Raw genomic sequence first — 5,680 nt, forward strand, 5'->3', positions numbered from 1 at the left:
GTAACACTAGGAATGGACATAGAACCAGATACAGAATTGATAAAAGATTGAAAAACAGACTCAAGAGTTGAAGAATCTTCTGAAACAGATTTGCAAGAGGATGCAGTGTGCAGCAGATACAGATTGTCATGTAATTCACCCACTCCAATCGTTTTCCAACAAGTAAGGTCCTGTATAAAGCAAAATTTTGACAGAAAAATGAAACAACATGAAAGTGTTTTGGTTAATTGGCTAACAGAAATCAGGTTGAAGGTGAAAGAGGGGACACACAATACATTTTCAAGTTTCAAAGTTGAAGTAACCTGAATTGTGCCTATATGTGTAACTGTGACCCTTTCACCATTAGGTAATTGAACAAATGTGGAAATGGAGCTAGTGATGTGTGTAAACAAAGATAAAGAATGCACTATGTGGTCTGTGGCTCCGGTATCCAGGATCCAAACATCAGTACCATAGGCATTCTTATTGACAGGATTAACAGCAAAAACTGAATGTTGCAAGTCTAAGGAAACACAATCTGACCAAGTATTACACACATTACCTGAAAGAGCAGAATTAGCTGAATGCAATGCATCATTGGCAGCACCAGATGTGGATGCATGATGAGAGCTGAGCATTGAGATTAACTGTTGATATTGTTCTGAAGTAAAGGGAAATGAATTGACCTGTTGATTGCCAGAATTGTTAGAATTGCCTTGATCATCTACAGTCAAGACTTGATTGGCCATGGCCACTCTGCCCTTCTGCTTGTAACCTGGAGGATATCCTACCAATTTGTAGCATTTTTCTACAACATGTCCAAGCTTGCCACAGTGACTACATACAGGCCTCCCTTTTGCATTGATTCCTTTAGTGCTCTTGTTGTATCCTGGATATGGAATCCCTTAATTGAATCCTTGATTCTTGACTGCAAGGACAGTTGATTCAACAGAAGGAACAGCAGTAAATCCTGAATACCTTTGCCTTTACTCTTGAATCACCAGAGAAAATGCCTTATCAATGGAAGGACTAGGCTCCATCATGAGTATTTGTGTTTTCACTTGAGAATAGGAATCATTCAATCCGTTCAAGAATTGCATGAGAGAATCTTGATGCTGGAAGGTTGTGATCTTATCATTCACACCACAGGTGCACTTTCCACATGAACAACAAGGTGAAGGCCTGAAATTCAATAATTGATCCCAGGCAGCTTGAAGATCAGTGAAGAAACCTGTGACTGTAGCAGCACCTTGCATCATAGTTGAGATTTGTTTCTGAAGCTGAGAGATCCTAGGTCCATTTGCTTGAGAGAATCGTTTCTTGAGAGTATTCCACACTTCGAATGCAGTGTCTCTGTAAATTACACTGGCAGTGAGGTTAGGAGAAACTGAATTCAAGATCCAAGAGGAGATCATTGAATTGCATTTGGACCAGGCTTGCTTCTCTAATGGTGTGATCGCCATTGATGCATTAATAGTACCATCAACAAATCCAAGCTTGCTCTTGGCATCCAAAGCCATTCTCATTGCTCTGGACCACATAGGATAATTGTCCTCTGTTAATGGTTGAGTAACCAGAATCGCACCTGGTGTTTCACCATGATGCAAGAAGAAAGGACTTCGTGGATCCTCCATCGGAGTCAGTTCTCTTTGAGAAGAGAAAACCTGAGTAGCCTGAGTAGCTTGAGTATTCGACGCCATTGAAGAAGGCTCGAGCTCTGATACCATGTAACAAAATAGAAATGAAGGAAGAAAAGATCTATGAACACACAGGAAGAAAAGAGAGAGAAATTGAAAGAAAAGATAAGAAACTTTCTCTAATTCTTGTATTGAATGAATCTGTACACTTATCAAGCTTATATACATCTCTGAATCTAAATACCCAAAACAGAGTGCAACGGAATAACAGAAGAATAACAGAAAAGTAAGGGAGCTAAGAGAGTTAGTTACAAACACGTGCAGGAGTTAGTTACAGCACACGTGTGATATAATCTGAGTTAAATAAACGACTAAGACTACATGCCGTTTAACTGCTCTTCTAAGTAGACTTGCAGCTTAGCTTGTTTGTGGTGTCGTTTTACTCTTCTTCTCATTCTTCTTATTCTCTGATCCTTTCTTCTTAATTGTCTGATACCATTTATAAAAATTTGTGTGTATGAAATCAAAAGATAGCAAATGAAAAGTAAAGTAATACAAGAATACAGTACATGGGTGAGGGGCTTACGGAAGTTTCAAGCTTGTCTTTCACTCTTTCTTATCTAATTTAGTCACACAAAACTTATACTTTTATACCGTAAACACAAAACTGCAGTAGCAGTGGAAAAGTGATAGAACTAAAAAGAAAAAGAAAAAATATTTTGGATTGTATTCTATTTTACAATATTTTTATAAAATGTTAATGTGACCAATCTCTTATTGGTTTTCACTTAGATCCACCATTAATATTACTTTTTCATTTACCAATAACTACTCACTACATTAGCAGTTTGTAACATTTTTTGTAAAATAGTTTGTATCTTTAGCATTATTCTTCTATTTAAATGAAAGTTATGTTTATTTTTAGATTTTCTTAAATACATATGTATATTATCTAATATTAGGCCAAAAATGATAGCGTTCTTTTAAAAAATTTTAAATTATTTAAGATAATTCAAAAAAAAAATCATTAATTTTTTTTCAAAAATTTTGGGGGGGCCAAGGCCCCCCTTGGTCCTTGTGATGGTTCGCCACTGCTTGCGGGTTTCGTGAATAATGCACGGGACCCACACAAAAAAGGCAATTGCCATCACGAATGCAAACACATTGCTATCCAAACTATAACACTAAAAAAAAAGCATTTTGGAAAACACAACTGCCTTGACTTAATCTCGTAGACAATGAAAAATTTGACCATCCACTCTACTCATTTGTGTATTCGACACTCGCGGTTTGTGTTCAGTGCATTAATGCACTAGATACATTAAGATATGAAAATTTAACTTTCTATTCCACTCATTTCTTCATTCGCGTTAGCATTAGAATAAAAAATCTCCATTACTCTCATCATTGCTTGAATCTCTTAGAATATGAAAATTTGACTGTTCAATAAAAACCATTTTGTTTATTCACAGGAACATTTAAATAATTTAGTGTCTATCTGGCAAGTGATTTTTCTTTTAATTTTTTAGTTTATTTATTTATGTACAATTTTTTGAAGTCTTTATTTTTAGTTTTTATATATAGAATCATATTTTAACCAATTTTTAGCAACTAAAAAAATAAGATTTGAAAAAAAAAAAAATCACTTGTATGACTTTTTTCTAGTTTCTAACTTCAGTTGAAATAAAAAGATTATTTCCCATGCATGGACCATATTTCTAAACATTCTAAAAAATATTTTAAATTTTTTTATTATTAAACAAGCTTGAGTGACACCGTAACATGCAGCTGAAGTTTATGAAAAAAAAATATTGAAAACTAAGATTGTTTTTATATGATTGATGCCACGCTGAAGTTTTTAATGAGGCAATGCTTCTAATAAATTGTGATTATCAGTATCATTGGTGGAAAATCAAGAATTATGCATGAATTAACAAAACTAAGCATGTTTCACTCTTCAAAAAAATGCGAATTAATTTATTAAAAGTCTATGCTTGGAGAGCTAAGCAATGAGGTTTAATAATGTTTAATTTCACTCTTCAAACTAATCATGTTTAATTAAAAAAAATAAACTCTTGCACGCCTGTCCCTTTCTATATTTGATTGTTAGTCGAGTAGTATTAGAGAATTTTCTTTGTAAGTCCAACATTCCAAGAACTAAGTGACAACTGTGCTAGATAATTTATATTCCACCAAAAACTACCAAAAATGACACAAACATAATAAATTTAGCATTTTATTTTACAATTTGTTGAGGTGACATATTGTGATCAGAACAACATTATTTTCCCACGAGACCAACTTTACATCTCTTTTGTTACACACCAATCACAATATATAATATTGCATCAGCAATTGTGAAATTTGTTGGGCAATTATAGATTATACTTATTGAAAAACAGCTATAATAGATATTATGAAGAGTGAGATAAAGTGGTTCCTTTCCCAGCACATGACTGACATGGTAGGAAGTATCACTATAATAAATTTTTTTATTATAATAAAGCAGAAACGAAGATACAAAAAATATGAAAAAAAGAAGAAGAAATAAGATATTAATATTTTTCATTATATAAGTATTTGGTTAGAATATGATAGAAAAGTGGAGACCTTTTTTAAATTTCTATAATATCTTTGTATTGAATTAATTTTCTCTTATTTAATAAATTAGAAATATTAAGTTTTTTAAAATCATTAATGTAAGATATTTTCATCATTTGTTATTTCAATTTTTGGAAGATTAAATATGCTACATTTGAATAGAAAATATTTATCTTTTTTTTTAATACCTATTTCTTATATACTTTTCTACTCTCTAAAAAAAGGAGAAAATATATATTTGAGGAAAAAAATAATTTATTTATGAAAAAAAAATGAAGAAAGTAAACCTGTGGATAAGAGATCAGACAAGGATTTTCCTTCTCAGAGAAGGTAACATGATAATCCACCATTTTATAAGGCTTATTTTTATTTTACTTTGTACTCTCCTTCTATCCCCCTCCATCCAAATTGGTAATTCGATAAAACATAATTGTTAAGGTTTTGAAAGAAGAGGGTTAGATATGAGATAAGAAATCATACAAGATGATTTTCCTTCTCAAAGAAGGTAGCATGATAATCCACCTTTTTTTTTTTTTTTTTTTTTTTTTTTTTTTTTTTTTTTCACTTTGTACTCTCCTTCCATCCCCCTCCATCCAAACGGGCAATTCAATAAAACCTCATTGTCAAAGTTTTGAAAGAAGAGGGTTAGATATAAGATAAGAGATCACACAAGGATTTTCCTTCTCAAAGAAGCAACATGATAATCCACCCTTTTATAAGGCTTATCATTATTATATTTTTTCACTTTGTACTTTCCTTCCATCCCCCTCCATCCAAACTTGCAATTCGATAAAACCTCATTGTTAAGGTTTTGAAAGAAGAGGGTTAAATATGAGATGTGACTGAAAAAACTACTTTTTCCCGACACCAATAAAGATTTAGTTCTAGCATTTTCTCTTGGCTGCTACCTTTCCTTGACTCCTAAAAATATTTCTAATTTTTATAATGAATCAATGATGTATAGTAATTCTTACAACTTTTTCTTTTTTTTTTTGGGTTACAGATTCCTGCAAAGCATGAAATGAACCATTTAAACTTTTTTGACAGGTGAATGAAAAGCAAGTAATAGCATTTTTTGCTGATTGTGTCCAAGAAGGTTGAATGGTATCTACTTTCTTAATAAAAAAGAAAAGTACAATATCAAAAGCCTTTTTTTTTTTTAATCAAAAGTTTATTATTATTATGGTTAAGCTTACGTGATTTGAAAAAAAATCCTCATCGCGCTTTTTCAAAATAATCAGTTAATCACCGTTAAGTGTAGCACATACTTTTTGGAAAGAGTTAAGGCTTTTCTAGTTTCTAGAAGGAAATTCAATGCCGGCAATGTTAATACCACATAAACTTATATAATTTTTATCATAACTCGCTAAATAATGAGTAATGAGTGGTAAAGAAAAAGTAATGAATTCATCTCCATCACTCATAACTCACCAGTCACCATGTGATAAGTTGTGATAAAAGTT

Source organism: Quercus robur, chromosome 3 (genome assembly GCF_932294415.1).
Source record: "Quercus robur chromosome 3, dhQueRobu3.1, whole genome shotgun sequence".
Lineage (NCBI taxonomy): Eukaryota > Viridiplantae > Streptophyta > Magnoliopsida > Fagales > Fagaceae > Quercus > Quercus robur.